This window comes from Ochotona princeps, chromosome 27, assembly GCF_030435755.1.
Source record: "Ochotona princeps isolate mOchPri1 chromosome 27, mOchPri1.hap1, whole genome shotgun sequence".
NCBI classification, from domain to species: Eukaryota; Metazoa; Chordata; class Mammalia; order Lagomorpha; family Ochotonidae; genus Ochotona; species Ochotona princeps.
In genome coordinates this window covers 20,089,348-20,112,334 of record NC_080858.1, presented here as the reverse complement: position 1 = coordinate 20,112,334, position 22,987 = coordinate 20,089,348, and the positions used below count along the sequence as shown (strand labels likewise).

Below are 22,987 nucleotides of genomic sequence, written 5' to 3'. Positions count from 1 at the left end.
TGAAACCCATGCAGAGTGTATTCATGATATACCTTTCCTTTTTGAAGCAGGTGCCCGCCGTAGAATTTATAGTCAGAAAATTAAAGCAAACTCCTCTTTAGTTTCTCTTCCAGAAGAACAGCTGGAATTAGTTTTCCAGGGGTGCCCCATAAGACGCCAGTGGGCCCACGATGGATACCCGGCTTTCCTGGCTATGCTGGGAATCAGGGCAGAGGGCAGAGGGAGCCTAGGAGCCCGACCCTCCTAGCAGGCTCAGACAGCAGCAGCCCCGCCCTCGCCGCTGGGCTCTGGTTGCTATCGGCCAGCCCGGTGGCGCGCAGATCCCCGAGGGCGCCCAGGGGGCGCCACTTGCTCTTGAGCGCTGCTGGGACTGGTGCCTCTCGCCCGGTACAGGTGGAGGAAGCTGAGCAGAGCGGCAGGCGGGCGGACCGAAGGCCTCTGCAAATTCCAGAGCTGCGGCGTGGCAGGTAGGCAGGCGCGCGGGAAAGAGGCGCGGTAGGTAATGAGGGGGAAGCTGCTGGTGAGCGCTGCCCTGCGCCTCGGTGCAGCATGGCCTGCTGGCTACTGTGGCACGCATGTGCTTTTATGGCCTTTATGGGAGGCATGGCCGGGGCGGGGGAGGAGAGGAGTGAGGGGAAGGCGGGTCGTGCTAGACTTAGCCTCTGTTCTTTCCCTGTTTACCCCCGTAGCTCAGTATTCCCAAGACCCTCGCAGGATGCCCAAAAGCACCAAAAGTTGTCAACCAAGAATAAGCTCAGAGTATTCCCCCAACCTCAACCCCTTCCTTTCACGGAGGAAATGGGCCCTTCTGTCCCCTGGCCCGATTCCCCAGTGTTTACAGAAACTAGTGAGGCCATCCGGGCTGAAATGACTTGCCCAAAGTCCCAGATCTGGTAACTTCAACTCCTGACTCACAGGCTAGAGCCGGTGCCATATGGGCTGGGCCAGTGGTGGCCACCACTACTGCCACGTGTAGAAACAGAGCCGAGAGAGAGAGAGAGAGAGAGAGAGAGAGAGAGAGAGAGAGAGAGAGAGAGAGAGAATGAATCAGAAATTCAGAGAGGCAGAAGGAGAACCACGCAGAGGCGAGAGGAGGCCAGGAAATGGGCTGTTGCTGGGGCTTCGCTTCCGCCCTGGCCTCCGCTTGTGCTGCTGTGGTCCGCCTTGGTGACTCAGTTCCCCACCTCACGTGCCCACCCGGCCCAGGTTTGCGTGTGTGCAAACTGGAGAGCCCTCTAGACGGGTGTCACTGTCCCTCACATACAGTGTACTTGGTGGAGAAATGGTGTGGGGCACTAGGAACCCAATGCAGTTAGCTCTGTGTGACTCCCGGGAACGAAAGGGCCAGTAGGCAGGAGCGCCCAGAGGTGGTCCTCTGAGCCCCTCGGAAGACCCTCCACCTATAAGCTCCTGAGCTCCTTGTCGCTGGAGCAAGTCGGCATTGAGCATTTTCGTCCCTGGCACAGGTATGTCAAGGCTACAGACGCTTGTTGCATGTGGGATGGGAAGCTGAGTTGGAGGGTCCAGGTTCACTTTCCTTTGCAGGTGAAATCATCAGGGAGGATCTTGTTCAAGGGGTGTTTCCTCCTAGGAGCTCCTCCATCCATCCACGGACACCGTTGGTACTAGACTGTGTTATAGGAGAGTTTGAAGCAGCCAAGTTCCTTCTGGAAGGAGTGGCTCCGGGCTCTGGGGGACTGGGTTAGATGGACCTCTTGTGGGCCATTGTTAGAAATGGATTCCTCGAGGACCCTGTCTGCCTGGGGAAGCCAGAGGGGACCATTGTGTGACATGCATGCAGCTGGGGAAGGGGCTCTTGCATTTGGAGGAGCAAAGCATTTTCATCTGTGGTGGATTCTGCTAGAGACACTGCCTCCTTGTGCCCATTTATTTCTGCTTCCAGCCCTGGCTGCCTCAGCATGCCAACAGGGTGCTTTCTTCCCTTGCCCTGAAGATTGACACCCAGACTGGGCTGGCAGAGGATGCAGGCACTTCCAGGGGGCCAGTGCTGGGCAGAGCCTGACTCAAGAACTGTAAAGACAGGAGGACGTGGGAGCAAACAGGACTCTCCCATAGTTTGGGATCCAAGAGCCTCTGTCCACACCTCAGGCTAAAGGTCTCTTGTGTACCTTCAGATCTATTGTGCTTGGGGAGGCAGAGGGAGAAGTGAGGCAGGGCTCTGGAACTTGTGTGTATGTGTGGGAGGAGGGAATGATATGATGTCCCTCCCAGTGCAGATCCCCTAGGGAGCCTCAGTGGGTTCCTGGCAAAGCCCTGTGCTCTCTCCATGCCTGCTGCCCGGGCACTGTGGTGGAAAGGTGAGAGGCAGACGCCTCACGCACCTGCTGGAACTGCGCCAGGACACACAGGAACAGCGGGTGGCTGCCTCCTGTGTGTGTTGCAGGCCAGGAAGCTTCTTTGCACCCCTTTTCCTCCTAGCAGCAGCATCCAGGGAGATGGGAGGCTGGCTCTAGCGACTCCATCACCAGGGCAGACAGGAGGAAAATCTCCCATTACCTGGGCAATTGGTTTATTTTCACTTTATTTACTTTAGAACTTGCTCTGTATCAAGCCCCGGGGTTGGCAGCTGGCCAGGCTTCTTGGTGTCGGCACAGGGAGTTCTGCCACCCTGTGTATACTGCAGGGAAGGAAGGCTGGCTAGTGCTAATGCAGCAGGCACCGTCCTCTAGCAGCCCTCTCCGCCCTGCCACCAAGCACAGAACTTCACAGATGTTCTTACCACCTCATCTGGAAGTGGGGTACATAGAAATAACCCAGGCACGACCCAGAACTTGGTAGGAATGAACTCACTTAATCCTTCCAGCAGCCTTAGGAGATAAACACAGTCATCATCGCTCTTCCCATTTTACAGGTAAGGGAGTCCAGCTCTGAAAGGTTGAGCAATTTTTCTAAGGACACACAGCCAAGAGGCCAGACTGGAATTTTTTAACCCAGACAGCCTGGCCCCTTGGCCATGTTCACAATCTTTTGTTTTTCATCCTTCTTGCTCTCTGTGTAAAGATTTGTTTATCTGTTTGAAAAGCAGTTTTAAAAACAGAGAAAGGCAGAAAGATTTTCTACCTGCTGGTTCACTCCTCAAATGGCTGGCTACAAAAGCTAGCCTGGGCCAGGGCAAAGCCAGGAGCCAGGGCTCCATGTGGGTAACAGGGTCCCAAGGCCATCCTCTACTGCCTTCCCAGGCCACAGGCAGGGAGCTGGACGGGAGCCGGAGCACTGGGACACAGCTGGTGCCCATATGGGATGTCAGCACTTGCGGGTGGAGGTGGCCAGATGAGCCATCATGCTGGCCCCTGAAAACAGTTTTTAAAAGAAAGATCAATCTCTTTATTATAAAGGTAGAGTTAGAGAGAGAATCTTCTATCTGCTGATTCACTCCACAAATGTCCCCAACAGCCAGAGCTGAGTCAGGATGTGGTCAGGATGCAGTCCGGAGCCAGGAACTCCATCTGGGTCTCTCCACATGGGTGGCAGGGGCCTAAGCACTTACGTCATCCTTCGCTGCTTTCCCAGGTGCATTGTCAGGTAGCTGAAGTGGAGCCACTGGGACTCCTACTTCAAGTTGGATGCTGGTAGCCGCTTAACCCATTGTACCAAAATGCCTTATTTACATAGCATCAACAAAGTGCTAATGGGGTTTAGCAAACTGCTAAACTAGGCTTTTCAAGAAATTATCAGACGCTTACAAAGGTGGCTTTAGCTCTGCAGGTACATCTCCTAGATCTCCCCCCAGGTGCTGATGTGGCAGACTGGTGGCTAGCAGGGACTCGGGGACCCCTGACTCTGCTCACGTGTTCTAGTATGATCTGCTGTGTCTTCCTACCCATCAGGGTCTTGCTGCAGCAGAACTGGCTGACACCCAGGCACAGGCAGATGCCTCTGGTGTGTGGTTGTCCTGGGCATTGGTTCCCACTGACAGTATGTCATTTTCCTCCAGTGGCCATCCTTCCTAGCACTGGCCTTTTCTATGGCAGCCCCTGTGGGACAGCCCCCGACACTGGATGTTTCGCCTTTCTTGCGGATGCACAACCCTTGCTGTCACTTTAAGCACTCACGTTTTGGGAGTTCAGCTTTGGGGCTTGCGGTTTTGGCTTCCTTCTGGGAAGGCAGTCAGCGGGGGGAGCAGGAAGGGACCCCACAGATGTTCACGTGGTTTCCCTGCTTCATAATGTGAGAAATCATCAAGTGCCACCCCTCCTCCTGTTGGCTTTCGCCCAGTCAGTTTATCACCTAAAAAGATGTGAGACCTCCCCCAGCACACAGCTGAGGGTTGCTCCTTCATCTGGACAGGATGCTGTACAGAGTAAGCTTCGTTGGCCTCTCTGGCTGGGGACATCCATGCTGAGATTTCTAGAAACCAGTGCAGACTTGAGTGTGTATTCTATGGACTGTAGCCAATTGGGATGGAGACACCCTCAGAGCCATAGATGACCGCAGAGGTGACTACCCTCAGAGACTCGTCTCCTGTATGTAAAGGGACTCTCCCAGCAAAAGCCAACAGAAACAGGAAAGGAGAAGCCTGGATAGCCACCCTTTCCACAGCAGACCCACTTTTGAATCTCGCCTGCCTACTTTGAGTTTCCTTGCAACGCAAGCCACAAGGTCAGAGGCAGCTGTATGGTTGATCCACATCTTTGGCCTGGCAACGGTGAGGAGGTCACCTCCCTGGGCTCAGACTCACTGTACATTCAGCCCCAGCAGCTACGCAGACTCTGTGTGGCTCAGGGAAGCTCTGGGTGGGGCTTCTGAGGAAAGAACAGACTGTCATGTGACAGTCACAGCTAACCGTCCTCCCTTGCCCAGATGACCATTGTTGATGGCAGTTGGTCTGTGAACTGCGGGCTGATTGGACCTCATTAATGCACCTGAAGAAGACACTATCTGAGTGGCTGCATGTTGCTTCCTGGTGTGCGCTGTCCCATTCTGAATGCGAATGCCAATGATGTGTACACCCAAATGCCATTCTCTGAGGGCCAGGACCTGGAGTCAGGCAAATTAAGTTGGGTTGGGTGCCTGATGAGAAGAGTATGTTTTAGGTTCGGTGTAAACATTTGCTGTTTGGATCTCAGCTTCTTCGGCTATAAAACAGCATCCCTTCATGTCTCTTAGGGTATTGTATGGGTGGAAATGACCAGTGAATCCTTCACGAAAACACTAGCTTTGAAGTGGGAGTTGTCTTTATCTACAACCTAGTAGATTTCCTTTGTCCATCAGGTTGGACTAAAGTCACCATTTACTTGCTAAGTCATTAGAATAAATCCACTCAGCATATAAATCCACTTAGTGTCAGCTCAGTCATGGGAGATTCTTCTCAATTGTATCAATTGCACAATGCAATGAAGGGAGCTTGGTTGCTGCTGGTTAGTCCCTAGCTCACTGGGCAGCCAAATCTAGACTCTTAGGAGGAAGTGGGGCGAGGTCCAGGCTGGCAGGGACCCAAGGGAGCCTGGGCTATGTACCGTACAAAACAACCCCACCTCCACCCCAACGGTGAGGGCATTTACATGCACAGAGTGGAACAAAATGAGGTTTTGACATTTTCTGAAGACAATAGTGACATTGTCTCCTGATATTTAGAGTCTCTGTCTTTCTTTTGTCAATATTTACCCAGGGCTGTAGAGGGTGAAGGACAAAGTTAAGAGGTGGAGTTCAGAGGCAAACACCTATGGATTTGACCTGGTGCAAGTTCAAGTGAACGCTCATTCTCCAAGTGCCTACATACACAAAGCCCTGTGCCGTGAGATGGTGGCGTGATTAATTTTCTTAACTTGGAGGTGAGCAACAGAGGCTTGCCCTAGCTCAGTACCTTGCTGAAGGTTGGATAGCGAGTGTAGAATCAGGGCTACAGTGCAGAGCCCACTCCCACAGCAGGGTGAGTGTGGCACCCTAGTGAGGGCCTGGTTCCTGGTAACAGTTTGCAGTGTACTCAGCACCACTCAAGTTCTGCTGCTGAGTCTTCTTCTTCCGGTTATTTTATTTCATGGCAGAGTGACAGAGAGAGTTTACATCTGCTGTTTTCTCTCCCCAAATAGCTGCAACAGCCAGGGCTAGGCCAGGTTAGAGCTAGAAGCCTGAAACTCCATCTGGACCCAAGCACCTGGCCCTCACAATTGCATCAACAGGAAGCTGAATCAGAAGCATGGAGTAGCCAGGACTGGCACTCCGCAACAGGTTGCGGGCATCCTAAGAATGGCTTCATCTCCTACACCACAACACTCAGCCCTTCTTTAATCTTTATAGCAACACAGTGTGCAGTTACACTCAGCTGTGTATATAGAGTGAAGTTATGAGTATGGAAACACTTCAGTGAAGGGTCAAACGCTCTATAAACAGGATGTAATTACTGTTCCCAGTTCACAGGTGACGAATCAGAGAGCTTGCCCAAATACGAAGTGAAGGGCCAGGTGCCAGGACTTCAGGTGCAGTGTCCTTGACCCCGTCAAGGAAGGCTTGGCTCTGGTTCTATCTGTTCCCCCACAGATTGTTGCCAATGAAAAATAAGCAGGAGAGTCAAAGGAAGCTAAGCTAAGTATTCTTTTCCACATTTGATGTTTTTATTTAGCTCTTTTTTTTCTGATCCTTAATGAAACAGAGTAGAGTCATGGAAGAAGTTGGAGGGGAGCTGGGGGCTGCAAAGGGGTTCGTTATGCGCTGCCATCTCCTAGGCAGAGGGGAACCTGGGGGCAGGAGAGTGGCAGGGCAGGCTGTGAAGGCTTTGACTGGGCCAGCATGTGTTTTATGATGCCGTAAAACTGTGACCACAAATTATCTCAGAATTGTGAGTTAACTGGAATCCAGGGTACGTCCTTGGGGTATGTGTGTACACAGGCAGTATATTTTAAATAAATAAGCCATAAATATGTTGTTTAAAAGATCTTGGGCTTGGTACTGGAGAGATAAAAAGGAAATAGCCACTCAACGCTGGCTCCTCAGTGCTGATTTCATGCAATATGAAAATACTTTAAAACTGGAACAGAAGGATTCATTCTTTATTGCTCACAATCATTTTCAAGGGTATGAGAAATTAATATTATTGTACATAACTCAGGTGCTCAGGCTGTATGAGGAATATTGGTATGTATTTGTTCCATATTCCTCATAAAACGTTGCATGAAGTAGCATTCTGTTGAGTCTTTAAGTTGAAATCAACATGCCCAGAGTTAAAGTGATTCGTGCTTGCCAGGTAGTAAGATGACAGCAGGATATAAATGTAAGTCAGTCTGACTACGAATGTGTTTTATTTTTTCCCCTTATTTTATTTATTTGAAAGGCAAAGTGTTAGAAACAGGTGCAGAGAGATTGTCCATTCTCTGGTTCAGTCCCCAAAATGCCTACAAAAACAGGGGCAGGATCAGGACAAAGCCAGGAGCCCAGAAATCAATGCAGATCACCCACAGAGGTGGCAGGGATCCATGTACTTGAGCCATCCCTTGCTGCCTCACAGTCTGCTTTAGTAGGAAATTGGAATCAAAAACAGAGCTGAGACTCAGCCCCGGACAATCCAATATGGGATGTGACCATCCCAAGCACCGTCTCCCTCACACGCTTCAGCTGTGCACACCAAGAGATATTATTTCCTCAACAGCATGCTTAGGAAATCCATTTGTAGGGAGTTGATACAGTGGCGTGTCTGGCAAATCCTCCTCCCGGAGTGCCAGCATCCTATATGACCACCAGGTTGTGTCCTGGCCGCTCCACATCCAATCCACTCTCCCTGCTTGTGGCCTGGGAAAGCAGCAGCTGATGGCCCAAGTCCCTGGGACCCCGCGCCCATGTAGGAGACCCCGCGCCTATGTGGGAGACCCCGCGCCCATGTGGGAGACCCATGGGAGCTCCTGGCTCCTGACTTTAGCTCAGCCCAGTTCTGGCTATGGTAGCCATTGCAGGAGTGAGTCAGACGGTGGAAGATTTCCCTCTCAGTGTCTCTCTCTCTCTTTCTCTCTCTCTAATTCTGACTTTCAAGTAAAATAATTCTTTTAAAGGAAATTCCATTTTTATTTCTTGTGTTCTTCATTGCTTTATTCCCAGGCTTCCACCTAGGTTCCTCCCTTCCTGTCTTTTTTTTTTTAAGATTCATTCTTTCTTATTGGAAAATTAGATTTACAGAGAGAAGAGACAGAAAGAAAGATCTTCCACCCACTGATTCACTCTCCAAGTGGCCACAATGGCTGGAGCTGAGCCAATCCGAAGCCAGGAGCCAGGAGCTTCTTCTGGGTCTCCCACGTGGGTACAGGGTCCCAAGACTTTGGGCCATCCTGACTGCTTTCCCAGGCCACAAGCAGGGAGCTGGATGGGAAGTGGAGCAACTGGAACACAAACTGGTGCCTACATGGGATCCAGGTATTTGCTAGATGAGGATTTAGCCACTGGGCCATCGCGCCAGGATCTCATTTTTTTGTTTGTTTAAAAATGATTATTATTTAATTGAAAGTCAGTTACAGAAAACCCAGGAAAGAGTGAGAGGGGGAAGAGAGAGCGAGCGAGCGCTTCCCATCTGGCAGTTCTCAGGTAACTGCAATGACAAGGACTGAGCCAGACCTAAGCTTGAGCTTCCTCTGGGTTTCCCACGCAGGTGGTAGGGGTCCAAACACTTGCGCCATCTTCTTCTGCTTTTCCAGGTGTGTTAATAGGGAGCTGGATCAGACGTGGAGCAGCCAGGACTCAAACCAGTGCCCCTTTGAGGTGCCAACACTGTAGGCAGCAGCTTTGCTGGTCTGAGTTCCTTTGTTTCTGACCTAGCTCTGGCTCACTGTTTGTCTGGGACGCTAGAACGTCTGTCCACAGTCTGTCGTTTTCGTTATCTGTCTTCATTTCAAGTATCCGTGTTTTATTGTTAAAAATCCTCTGTGGTTCCTTTCTGTCATCTTTTCAGTTTTCCCTAATGAATTTTTGGTCCCTGCCCTTATATTCAGGTTTGGCTTTAATTTCTCTAGATGCATTGTGATCTGTATCTCTACAATCATCGGCTGAAGAGTTCTCTAGCCAGCTCATCAATGCATTTAGTAATGTCTATGTCTGTCTCTTTGCCTTTCAAAATGCATATATGTTAAAAAAAAAGTCTGCATGAAAATTGACACCAATACGTTCAATACATTGGTTCCAGGATGGCATGGAGTACCTAGGTTTCCCCCTCATGGTCACAGTGCGGCTGCAGAAGTCCTGGTCAGGCTATTAGCACAACAGCCAGCAGAGGGACAGAGTGAGGAACACATTTGGAGGAGCACCTCAGCTTCGCTCATGGCTAAGGAGCAGGTAGGACAAGAGCCCACTTACATCCTGTCACCTGGCAAGAGATCCATCTGTGTCCGCTTTGACCGGACAAGGCTGCCGTGGGGGACAGGGTCACAGCTCTGACTAATGAGCAAGGCTGCAGTCCTGCTAGGAAGCAGCAGGGAAGAAAGGAATGTTGTTTCTCGTGCAAGCAGCAGCGTCTGCTCCCTAGTCTGATTCAGGCTGCAGGGTTATCTTCATCTGAGTGACTTCAGAGGTCACGCCTTCCCTGAGCATCTGGAACAGGTGGCTGGAGGTTCCAGTGAAGAGCCTGCCCCTCCATCTGCTCCACCTGTGGCTCATGCCCTGCCCATGGCTGCCCTACCAGGAGGCTGGCTCAGAGCCATGCCAGACCTGCAGGCTGCTTGCCAAGGGTGGGGCAGCAGCTCTTCCTCCTTGGACCTGGGCTTCTCTTTGGGCATTCAGCACACCCAGATCTTCCCAAGGAGACAGACTCGAGAGCATAGGACTCAAAAACAGTTCAGCTGTGGCATGCCACCTCCTGTGCCCCCCAGGTACGTAACTGGACACGCGCGGGGCTTGCTCGTGGGGTGGATTAGAGCTTTCCGAGTGCAGGGTGTACAGGGAGGAGCCATTTCTGTAAAGGAGCACTTGGCCAAACAAACAGGTGTTCTGGGTAGTGACAGCTTCCCTGCTTGGGACTTGAGATTTTCTACATCTTCTTCTGCCAGTGAGAACTCCATCAGCTCACCAAGGCAGAATCCCTAAACAGGCTGGGGTTCTCTGCCTTTCATATTCCTTGAAAGCTGTGAAAGCAGCTCATTGTCCCTGCAGGCTCTTCCTCTTTAACTGCAAAAAGAGGTGAGAAACCAGTAGGAGAGATTTTGAATGAGGGTAACAGATCGTCTGTTGAGTACTTTTTAAAGCAAGCTCTTACTATGTTCCTATGGACACTAGAAGTTTCCATTCTTATGCTCTTCATTACAACAACTTCTTCATTGCAAGCCATGAATAAATCTACACTTTTGTATGGTGTCTGAATATGGCTAATATTTTTCAATTCTGTTGTTATCGCTGAACTGTCCAAAGAACTGGGAACTCTGGGTTCTAATCAATGTGCATTGACAACTGGCTGGGCTGAGTAGCAGCTGTCGGTTTAAGCAGGACCAGCTTGGTTCCATCTGACATCTTCCCCACCACCTCTCACCATCTCTTATTAAGTCTGGGTGTTGCCTGCCACTTAATGTCGTGGTAATACTGCATTTCCCATAGGAGATTTAAGAGAAAGGGGAAATCATTCCTGCACGTGTCTGTCCCCGGTAGAAGGAGGAAACCACGGAGACCGTCCTTCCACTTGCACCTGCTGCTTATCTCATCTCTGTTATTTCTCTGCATCTTTGGTCTGTAGCCCTGGCTTTGTCATACCCAAGCCTGTTTTCTGCTGTCTGGTTGCTTTGGCACTGTCTGGGGTCGCTGCTTAGGAAGCAGCCATCAAAATGGACAAGACAGGCAAAAGTATTGCTCTGTGCACATGTGACCTTGTCAGAAACCTGCTGGGGTCGGGGGACAGGAGGAGGCTTGTATTCCAACTCTGGAGACTCCCGGATCCTCACCAAGGACTATCAGTATGGGCACCAAGGACTACATCCCAACTGCCGAAGAGACCACAGGGAATTGGAGTGCCTTCAGAGGCCGAGAACTCTGAGGTTATCCATGCCCATTTGGATCTACCACATGGGATGGAAGAAGCCCAAAATCCTTCCTCGCAGGATCCAAGGTCATCGAAACAACAGCCAGGAACCCTGAGCAGTCCACAGAAAAGGAAGAACAGTAAACTTCCTTCGGGACTAGGGAGAGGAGCTTTCTCTGGTCCTAACTTAGTTCCAACTTTGGATCCCCACCCTCTCTTGCAATGACCATCAGAGTAACTCCGGAGCCCCCCCCAACACACACACACACACACACACACACACACACACACACACACGAATAGGTAGACAGAAAACAGACAGGAAACGGTCAGCGTGAACTCACACATACCTTACTAGGCAGGACACAAAGATTAGTTACTTCTCACTAAGGTATTGAAGATTTCTCTGCATACCCCTCCTAAAACTGTTCTGCACCTCAACTGTTGACATATGCCTTGTTAGAGTTATAACCCAGTTTAGACTATGCCAAAACCTGCCAAGTCCAGCAAAATTATGCTTCAACACTATAAACTGCTAAATACTAAAATGGAAATAGACACGAGACAGCTGAATAGTACCCTATAGCCATTTAAAGGTGTATAGAAGTGGGTAGTATATAAACTAAAATTGAAATGTCAATGAAGTAGTCACAGGATGTGGTTAAGAACTTGCATTTTTTTTAACATATTGATTACTCAACAGCATGTCAATTAATTCCATAATGTTGTAAATTGTTGCTGATGTTATGTTGTGGCTTTAAATTGATCGGGATGATATTCTGCCAGCTCTGCCTTCAGACCAGAGATGGTCTCCACAAGAAGCCGTTGAATTTATCTGGACAATAAGATGCTGGACTCTATGCTTGGTATACACTTGCAATGAAAGTGACTGAATTTGAAATGTAATACTGCAACAAGGTGGAGGAATCCATCATGGAGGGAGGGTATGGGGAGGGGTTGGGGGAATCCCAGAGCCTATGAGACTGTGTCACATAATGCAATGTAATTAACAAACAAAAAAAAATTTCCAAAAAAAAAAAAAAAAAGAAAGAAAGAAACCTGCTGGGCAGTGTGATACACACGGTCCCATTTAGGACAAAGAGACAGCAGCAGAGCGGAATAGCTTCATCAAGACTTGTAACTTGTATGTGATGGAACCAGAACCTAAATCCAGAGATTTGTGCCTATAAAAACTGACGTTTTAGCTAGTATGTTTATGCTGCTTCCAAAAAAGCTGTGATTTGTATTCACACTTTTTCCTGCATAAGTTTGTCCCCATTGGTGCTGTGGTGAGATGGTTGTGAGAAACACAAGAGCATCTATGAAAATGGACGAGAAGGCCCCAAAGAAGGCCAAGAATAACACATGTCTGTCTGCTATCAAAGGAGGCAGCTCATCCCCTCCGACCCTTCAGGTTGGGTAGCAGGGTGTTGGCCCCACTGCCCACTTTGGCTGAAACATTTATTGAGCCATGTCTGAATGTGACACCCTGTGCTAGGTGTGAAAGACAGGAGGAAGAAATGACACCCTGCTTTGGGAGGCCCGTGCAGACAGAGCTGTAGGGTCACCCGCTAAGTGTGGTGTTGGAGCAATGTGGTGGATGTGACCGGCTGGGTCCCCAATGTGACAGAAGGAGTAGTCATCTTGGAGGGACAAGGTAGACAGTTGCCAACCATCTCGGGTCTTCTTCATTTGATGTTGCCAGATGAAGGAAGGAAGTGAGGGCCGGAAGTGGAGGCTGTGAGCTGTTATTGAGCCACCCCTCTGCCCACAGCCCTAGTGACCGTGAGGTATCTGGAAATAGTCGCAGTTGGGGTTGAGGGTCAGATGCGAGGAAACACCCCTGCCTGCCCTTTGCTGGGCTCCAGCCACTTTTCTCATCTCTGACCGTGTGCTCATTGTGTGTTACACCACAGGGGTTAGAAGTCTGTTTGCTTCCTCCAGGAGAGGGGTGCTAAATCCAGCCAGCTGGCCAGGGAGGTGGGCAGAGGGAAGTGACCAGGAGGGCAGAGTTCATAGGTTACCACATTCCAGCTGACTTTGGAAACAGAGATGGGTGGAAGGCTCTGTGGGCGGGGGCTTCTGGCCACCAGCCCTCCTCCACCTGTCCTGGCTGCTGGTCGTCTTCCTTCCTCTGCATGCAAAAGTACCAGTTAGCTCTGTGGTTATCTTCGAGCCACTGGGGTTTTGGCTCTTTATGCTTTCTTTCTCTGAGTGCGATGCTAACTAACCGCAGCAGCCCACGGGCAAGTGGGGTGGAGAGACAGGTGAACGCTATTCATTTAAATGCTGTGGTCTTTGGCAGCAGCCAATGCTCATCATAATAGTGTACAAAACTGGGACCAAAATGATGGCTCAGTGGACTCATCCTCTGCCTGTAACTGCTGGCATTCCCTAACGGTGTGAATTCATGTCCTGGCTGCTCCACTACCCATCCAGCTCCCTGCTTGTGGCCTGGGAATGCAGTAGAGGATGGCCCAAAGCCTTCGGATCCTGTGTGGGAGGCCCAGGAGAAAGCTCCTGGCTCCTGGCTTTGGATTGGCCCAGCTCCGGCCATTGTGGCCATTTGGGGAGTGAATCAGCAAATAGAAGCTTTTTCTGTTTCCCCTTCTCTCTGCAAATTTACCTTTCCAGTGAAAATAAATAAATATTAAAAGAAAAAAAGAAAACAAAGTGTACAAAATAAAGGTGCTAAAACTCAGTCCCCAGTGTCTGCTGTGTTTCCCATGGGTGAGTGATTAGGAATTAAGTCACATTTTAAAAGGTCCACTCAGTGCCAGATGCTTGAGCTAGCAGTCAATATGTCTGTATCCTATATCAGAATGTCTGGGTGTAATTCCTGGCTGTGGCTTCAGAGTCAAACTTCTAGTTAAGACAGACCTTTGGCAGGAGTGATGGATCAAAGAATTTGGTGGGTGCCTATAACCAGAGTGGAAGGCTTGGACTGAATTCCTCTGTCCCTGGTTTTGTCTTGGATCCTCAGTTTGATTCTGGTCTCATTCTGGGAATAACCAGCAAATAGGAGCTCTGTTTCTCTCCCTCTTTAATTCTTCATCAGAATTTGGAAAAGTTAGAAATGTCTTGTTTTAAAACAAGAGAGAATGCAGAGTGCTGATGTGATACACACAGCAGGCAATTCCAGGGCCACAACCATGTGCTGGCAGCTGTGTGAGAGATTAGCATCCCAGCTCCTGCTTGTTTTCAAAGAACTAGTGATAGGAGGGGAGTGCCACCTGCAGTTGACAACTCTGTGGGGCCTGTGTCCTCAGCAGAAACTAACTAAGGTGGCATTTGACCCATATTCCTAATGGAATCAGTACCGCCCACTAGAATAATGCTTCACACATTTTCAAAGAGATTAGGCCCAAAGCCCAGTGATTTAGGAAAGAGAAGCCTCAATAGAATGAAGACAAAGTCTTGAGAGAGGAGAACTTTCCCCGCTTCCAAACATGCGTCGACTAGAAAAGGGTTCCCCAGGCACAATGCAGTTACTGCAAAAGCCAGGGAGTCACATGCAGATTTATCACTGGAGACTGAGGACTTTATGTAACTTATGTGGGACCCAATGTTGTTAAATTAATACTGTCATACAAATTGTCAGCATTTCAATGAACAAAATCTGTTTTTAAAATTGTCTTTAAAAATGATTAAAAAAAAAAAAAAAGCTCTGGCTTAGGCACCAGTTGTTTACTTTGGGGCTGCTCATTGCCGTTCTCCTTGGAGATTTACCAAATGACTTTGTCCAGAGCAATCTCTCCCTCTCTCCTGCATGAGTTCTAAAGATGTCATTCCCAAAGCTTTCTTTTTTAATGACTTGTTTATTTTTATCGGAAAGGCAAACTTACAGAAAAAAATGAGAGACAGAGAGAAATATTTTCCGTCCGCTGATTCACTCCCCAAGCGACTGCAATGGCTGATGGTGAGGTAATCTGAAACCAGGAGCCAGGAGCTTCTTCTGGGTCTCCCTTATGGGTGCAGGGTCCCAAGGCTTTGGGTCGTCCTTGACTGTTTTCCCAGGCCACAAGCAGGGAGCTGGATGGGAAGTGGAGCAGCTGGGACACGAACCGGTGCCCATATGGGATCCTGGTGCATGCAATGCGAGGATTTAGCCACGAGGCTGCTGCGCACCGGACCCCCAAAGCTTTCTTAACTCATGTGCACCTCAGCAAGGCGAGAGGGCTCCACACGTGGGAGACAGGTCTCCATCCTGCAACCCTGTCCCCTGTCACAACACGAGTGATTATCACAACACTGTACCGACGCCCCGGGCTTACCTCATTCGCAAGAATAACACCCTCCCTTGTTTTTTGCACTTGGCACGCTTGTAGTTTGATTTGGCTTGTTATCTGCGCGTCAGTTAAGGTTATTTCCTTCTTCCTGTTACCACAGGCAGACAGGAAAGTGGATTTGTTCTGCATGCTAACACTCCTGCATGGTTCTGTTGTTTTGTTCCCACGTATGCGTTGGGTTCTGTGGATTGCTTTGCACTCGACTTCGAGTCTGCACTTACCCGTTAGAAGTGGGTGTGTGCCTGGGTTATTTGCCATGTGCTCCAAGGCCATCCAGCAGGAGCGCTTACACATGCAATGACTTATTATTTTACTGCAAATCACCTTCTTTTCCTCCTTTTATGTTACAATTAAGGATGAATTATGGAGATGAGTCAGCTAGCTTATCTATGAGTTTTATTTCATGCAGTAAGGAAGGTATTTCCAAACCTTTATTATAAAAATTGGACATTCATTGGTTGGGTGGAAAAACCACTCTTAAGTCTTCTCTAAGGTATCAGATGCTCTGAGCAACATTTAAAACACAGCTAATTTAAATAAAATGTGACAGAATGCAGTAGATGACAGCCACGGGTCACATGTGTGAACACTCATGTTTCTGTTACTGAATTGTGTCACCAGTCACTGTATCCAGCCGGCTCTCTCCTTTTCCCCCACCAGTGGTCCCACCTTACATCATGGGTTTCAGGAGTGCGAGCAAAGCCATTTGTTCCCCAGCCCAAAAGTCCTGGTGATGCTGCTGACCTCGCTGGGTAGACTGTGCTGATGCCTTGGCACCGCATACCTTCTGCGGGTGTCTAGAATAAGTCACATCGTTCCTGACAAACTGTAGCAAAGGGGCCATTTCTTCCCAACTTCAGAGCACCAAGTTAGAAACAAGAGCAGCCGACTCCCCAGCACACTCTGTGCCGACTGCACTGCGCTAATAACCAGTTGGGTGCCTTGTGGAGGCCTCTCGCGGGGCACTGCTTGATGCAGCACGGACTCATGCCCTACTTTTCTGCAGGCTGGAGCAAGTGAAACTTTCCTTAACAATGCCCCTGGAAGCTGAGTCTTCCCTGAATCTTCCAGCTGGCTCAGCAGGAGCTGAGGGTTTGAGCCAGAGTGCATGTACGGACTCACTAATCGTATCGCTGGATCTTTGTTGTGCATTTTCCAAGAACTGTTTTCAACAGCTCACTCAGGGCCAATGGAATGGAAACAGGGAGGTCACCCTGAGGACGATGGTGCCTTCAGGGTGGAGGAGAAGCAATTAAATGCTGCCTGGCCAGAAACATCTGGGGACTATAATGCACTGAACTGGGAGGTAGGGTGTGGGGGGCTTGGGCGGAATGAAGAGAAAAGAAGCCGAGGGAGAAATTAACTGACGCACAAATGCTCTTGATCTTCAACCGTCAGCCCCGCTAGGGATCTGATAGGACCTCTTGTGCTAGAAATATGCTAAAAGCAGAAGGGAGCCCTTTGCTTCCTTCTCCGAGCATAAGGAAATGTTCCTTCCATGTGGACTGCCGGGAGGACACTTCTTGGCCAGTGGCTACAGTTTTGGTGTTGAGAGGGATGCCGGGTACACGGATGTCAGAATGGCTACCCTGGATAGCAGGCCCGCTTACTAAGCACCTTCTTGTCCTTGCCCATTATGAATTGTGAGAGGGAAGGATCTGGCATCTTCAAGTGAGAGGTGGGGCTGAGACGGGAGAGCAGGAGAGGGGACTCTTGCTAGTGTTGCTCAAGTCTCGGAAATGGGGGACTTCGATGCTGCTTAGTATGACCTTAATGTCCCTGTGCCCAAGACCAGAGGGCCAAACTGTGTGTACTTGAGCAGTAGAATATTCTGAGAATAAACATGTAAATGGTTTCTGAATCCTCTCCTGTTTGTTAGAAAACCTGAGAGATTCCCCAGGGTGGGTAAAGCTGTTACTCACTGAGCATCTGAGCCATGGAGACACAATGTGACAGCCGGAAATCAGCACCACTGGAGATGTCCTGGCGAGACAAGAATTTCTTTTTCTTTTTTCTTAAAGATTTATTTCTTTATATTGCAAAGTCAGATATACAGAGAGGAGGAGAGAAAGAAAGAAAAATCTTTCATCTGCTGATTTGCTCTCCAAGTGGTTACAACGGCAGGAGCCAGGAGCCAATCCAAAGCCAGGAGCCAGGAGCTTCTTCCTGGTCTCCCATGCGGGTGCAGGGTCCCAAGGCTTTGGGTCATCCTCAACTGTTTTCCCAGGCCACAGGCAGGAAGCTGGATGGGAAGTGGGGCTTCGGGGACACGAACTTGCACCCATATAGGATCTCTGTGCATGCAAGGCAAGAACTTTAGCCACTAGGCTACCACACTGGGCCCAAGACAAGACCACTGCTATTCCCATGCAGTTCTAAACCAGCGAAAGAGCGTGTTGGAGATAAACCACCTGCCCCTTTGCCAAACAATGGAGTTTTGCTTCAGATTTGACACGGTAATAGAGTTCTGGAAGGACATCACTTACACAAGCAGTTATTTCCTTACCACAGGCATGAAAATACAAAGGAGGTGTACCAAGTTCATGATCACAGGTAATTGTAGACTTAGTGTGGAGGGTCTCCAAGGTGGTCTTGGGGTAGGTGCTTAGTGCAGAAGTTGGGCATCCCATTGGAGAGTGCCTGGTTTCAAGCCTCCATTGGGTTTCTGTTCAAGCTCCCTATTAGTGTACATCTGCGGAAGTAGCAGTGATCACTCAAGGGCTTGAGTCCTGCCTCCTGTGTAGAAGACCTAGCTTGGCCCCTAACCTCAGCCTGACCCTGACCTTGGCCACTCTGGGAGTCTAGGAGTGTGTTAACAGATGAATGACTTCTTTCTATTTCCCTCTCTGTTCCCCAATTAATTAATATTAAATTAAAAAGCTATCAATCCATTTATGAATGAGAAAACTGAGTCTCAGAGTGGGGAAGGTTGATGGAGATCCATTGATTGAGATGGAACCGGAAGTTTCTCCCAACTTGTTGGGGCCAGGGAAATTTACAGGTCTGTGGCTAGGGCCATCTGTAGCAATGTGTTCAAATGTGTGATACATTAGATAAGTATCTTAATCAGCTCTCATCACTAACAAAATACTGGAGGCAACTAACTTTGCAAAAAGGAAAGATTTGTTTATCCTACAGTGTTGGAGGTTCCAGGTCAAGATCGGACAGTCTTATTGGTTTGGCCTCTATGAGGGCTGTGCATGGCCATGGCAGAGCACAGGTGGAAGAAGAATCGAGAAAGTGGGTGAAGCCAAATGGAGAATGTTACATCGACTCTCCTGGGGCGTGTTTCCCAGGCGACCTACAGACCTCGCACTAGGTGACACTTGCTAATGGTCCAACCCCATCCCATCAGCACCCCTTGGGGGACCCCCCATTAATATCTAAACAATAGGTCTAACTTGTCCACTTGCTTCTCCCTCCCTCGTAGTCATCCTCTGTACTTCCTCTTGGCATGATGGTGTTTGTTGAAGTCCTTGCGACCTCTGGCCGGTGTTGTCTCCCTGCTACTTCCTGTTTGGCCGCACTCTCCGTTCTGCCATCTGACTCTCCTGACTTCTCTCGTCATTGCCCACATGTCCCTAGATGGCTGATCTCACTCACCTTCCTGAGCTTTGTGTGTGTGTGTGGATGAGTGTGGACAGTCTCCTACAAAGTGACAGGATTAATGAAGACAAGTAAGTCACCTAACATAATGCCTCACACACATGAACTCCTTAGGGTAAGTTAGGTCCTGAAACTCATGACTCCTACAGGTAAAGAAATATCCCTGTTAGACCTCATCTCATCCAGGAAGATTTCATTAGCTCCTGCTATGTGCCAGTAATTGTGCTAAGAGCAATTTCAGAATGAGTGAGCCACGACCCCTGACCTCAGGGAGCAAAAAATGTAGCAGGAGCAGACATGAATGCAACCAGTGGAAATGCAATGTGATGAGTGGTAAATTAACAAGAAATACAAAAGGTAATTGGAGCATGGAGAATAAGCAACTGAGAGGAATGGGGCTGCCATTGGATGCCCCTAACCCTCTGGCCTAATTCTCTCTCGCTGCTTGTACTGAGGCACACTGTCCCTTTGCTCACCTTCTGCCATCGTTGCCCCCTCGCTGTGACCTGCTGACCTTTCCAGGCGACTCCTTTGGCCTGGAATGGGCTCGGCCATCTCACATTGTTCACTTCCCTGTCTCCCATAGAGCTGAGCTGTATACACACCTGCCGCTCGTCACAGTCTGACTCTATCACTCAAAGCAGCGTTCTTTCAAGATTTATTTATTTCTTATTGGAAATGCAGATTTTATAGAGAAAAGGAAAGACAGAAAGATCTTCCATCAACTGGCTCACTCTCCAAGTGGCCACAACCACTGGAGCTGAGCTGATCTGAAGCCAGGATCCAGGAGCTTCTTGCAGGTCTCCCACACAGGTGCAGGGTCCCAAGGTGTTGGGCTATCCTTGACTATTTTCCCAGGCCAAAGGCAGGGAGTTGGATGGGAAATGGAGCAGCCAGGGCATGAACAGGTGACCCCAGTGCATGCAAGGCGAGGATTTAGCCTCTAGGCTACTGTGCCAGGCCCCGAATCAACATTCTTTATAATTTCTTTCCTTCAGAAGCAATTTATCGCTTCAATAAGAAGCAATCTTATTGTCAAAAAAGAAGCTAGAAAACAGTAAGGATAAAAATCTATCCATAAACTCAGTAAACACAAATAGTCACCATTCACATTATAAATGGATTTTTTGGGGGGCCACACACATGCACACTCACACACGTAAATAAATACTTCTTGTCATGTCTTTTTCCTCATTCTGCCTCACACTTGTCATATGCACCTATCTCAACTAGACCGTAAGTTGTTTGAGGGCGAAGGTAATGGATCATGTGTTTTTCGTCCCTGTTACATGACATAGCATCTTGTAGTCAAAGCCACTCTGAAAATGTTAGCTGAATAGAACCACTATGTTAATTTGTTTGGAATTCAAATCTAGTCTTTTAAAAAAATTTATTTATTTTCATGTTGTTTGAATGGCAGAGAGAGAAGGAGACAGGGAGAAAGAGACAGACTCTTCTATCTACTCTTTTACTCCCCAAATGGTCACAAAAGCTGGGGCTGGGTTAGGTCAAAGCCAGGAGTCCAGAGCTTCATCTGGGTCTCCCACATGAGTGACAGAGACCCACCTGCTTGAACCATCGCTTGCTGCCTTTCCGGATTGCACATTAACAGGAAGCTGGGGGCAGCAGGTGCTTTAATACGGGATGCCGTGGTTCCAGGAAGCATCTTTACTGCTGTGTCAAATGCCTGCCCCAGTGTGTTATTCTCTTGAGGAAGCAGATTTACCACTTGTTTACACCTTGTGTGTTTTCCTTTGAGCACCAACAACTGCTGGCCATCCAGCCAGTTGAATGGCTGGGAAGGAAGTGAAATCCCATAGTGATTTACCAAGTGGCCAGGCCATGGGCGGGTGATTAAGTGGGTTCTGCATCATGGGTTGGCTGTGTTGCAAAGCAGCTCTACCCCCATTATTTGCCTTGAGAATTTTTCTTTGTCCCTTCCGATCAAAAATAGTGTTGGCATTTCACCCTGGGAGGAGGTGGGGGGAGAGGGAATTGGGTAAGATTTTCTTCTCTGAGAAGTCAGTTTTGGCTCTAAAACACACTTTGCCTGGATTAAAATTCAAGAGGCTCTGGAACTAAGGTTGAAAGTGGAACTAATGCAGGCTTGTTTCCAAAAAGCTCCATGTGGGAAGGCTGGGATCAGGCCAGAAGCTACGGAGGGGGCAGAGGGATTTACACAGCGGACTGCAGGCTAAAGCAAAGCAAAGCACTCAAGAGAGCATTCGGAACAGAAAGTGTGAGCGCAGTGTCAGACACAGGGCCCAAGAGGCTGCAGGTGCATCAGGTGCTTTGTGTGGGGGAAGCAGGGTAGGAAAGTCATCAATATGGGTGGCAGTAGCACAGCAAAGCAGATATATGGGACATGAGCCTGCTGCTCATGTGAGATTTTATTTGTGTTAGAATTGGGTGTTTGTAATTTAAATGTCTTTTTTCTTGAAAGGGAATATGGCTTTGCAGAGGCTGTTTCTAGAATTAAATATCTCAGAGGGAGTTTTATTGCAAGATCAAGGAAAAAGTCTGCAAGGTTTTGGCTTCGGAGGGCAAGCTTCTAAAACTTAAGTTAAATCAAAAGAAACCTCTAAACAAACACCATCGTCGATCTGTGTGATGCACAGAAGTCTCAATTTTGATAACAAAAAAAAGGGAACAGAGTTGAGGAGCTCTGTAGAGCTTGGGGTGACTTCTGGGATAAGATTTCTATCTGTAGTTCTACATCATTACAAAGAAATGGGAATGGGGTGCGTGGTGGACGCAGTGGCTAAGGCCCCGCTTCAGACGCCTGTGTCTTGTGTCAGAGTTCTCGATCCAATCCCAATGGCTTGGCTTCTGATCCAGCTTCCTGCTAATGCACACTTTGAGAGGGCGCAGATGATGGCTCAAGCCCTTGAGCCCTTGTTACCCACATGGGAGATCCTGATGAAGTTGTAGGCTCCTGACTTCAGCCTGGCCCAGAGTCACTGTTGGGACAGCTGGTAGGATGGAAAATATCCGTCTTTTCTGCCTTTCAAATAAAAGGAAGATAAATTCATAAACATTTACAAATAAGAAATTGAAGGGATAGATTCTGGTAGTTTGTGTACAGACGAGGTCATGGGAAGCCCAGGGTCCAAAGTGATCAAGTACCTTGCCTGGGATGAGAACCTGAGACGGTAATGTGAAGGTGTATGCTTCAAAAACACCTCTGTAGTGTCCCCTTGCTTAACACAGCAGGGAAACAGGCCTAGGGGAATCAGATCCCTCACTGGGGGTCCCTCAAATCCTTGGGAGACTTGAACGCAGGCCTCTCTTCCTCCTGTGAAAGGTTGTTTATTGGAAAGGTGGAATTACAGAGAGGGAAGGAGAGACAGAGATCTTCCATCTGCTGGTTTACTCGCCAAATGGCTGCAGGGCTGAGTCAGAATGAAGTCAGGAGCTTGAAACTGTGTGGATCTCCCATATCACTGGCAGGGGCTGGGGACTTGGACGTCATCTGCTACTTTCTCAGGACGGATGGCAGGGAACTGAATGAGAAGTGAAGCAGCTGGGGCTCGAACTGGTACCTACACAGGATGCCAGCCCTGCAGGTGGAAACTTAACTGGCCCCTCCCCCAGGACTCTGTAAAGCCAAAGCCGTGTGTTGGCACAGCAGAGAAAACACAGGCTTAAACCCATCAAGGGTCATGTGGCAGGAACGGGGTTCCTGAGCTTCAGCTGCTACCCTGCAATGCTTAGGGAGATAACCGTGATGGATGATAATGACTAAGTGTCACATGGAATATCTATGACATGCTGGCATCCCCAGGCCCAGCCCTCCACCAGCTGCTAAGCAGAATCTATAACTTCCGCCATGTGGTCATTACAAACAAGATAGCACAGTCTTTGAAAGCCATGCAATAATGTCTGTGTGCTACAAATAAGATAGTAACTCAAGGGGTAGGCACAGGTTATAAAATATTTTTGCACACTTTAAAGCACCTGAAAAAAACTTCCTCTCTCTTTGTGTGGTTATTGTGTGGTTAGTGATGCTTTCCAGGAGCCTACCATAGCCCAGCACACGGAGGTGCCCTGTCAACAATATCAAATGGCAACAGGACCTAACTTGAATTTTTTTGTCCTCACTGACCCCCAGCTCCTGGCAAGTTTTAAGCTTTGCTTAGGAATGCACTGTAGT

General features: G+C 48.8%; 1 protein-coding gene across 1 annotated transcript in view; it reads left to right on the top strand.

Moving 5' to 3' along the window:
- The first annotated feature begins 370 nt into the window (after positions 1 to 370).
- The window catches only part of CRACR2A (calcium release activated channel regulator 2A), an 88,179-nt gene continuing 65,562 nt past the window's right edge, over positions 371 to 22,987 (top strand). The window contains exon 1 of the mRNA XM_058655856.1: positions 371 to 467. The gene's annotated coding sequence lies outside the window, so the exon portion shown is untranslated. The remainder of the gene's footprint in view (positions 468 to 22,987) is intronic.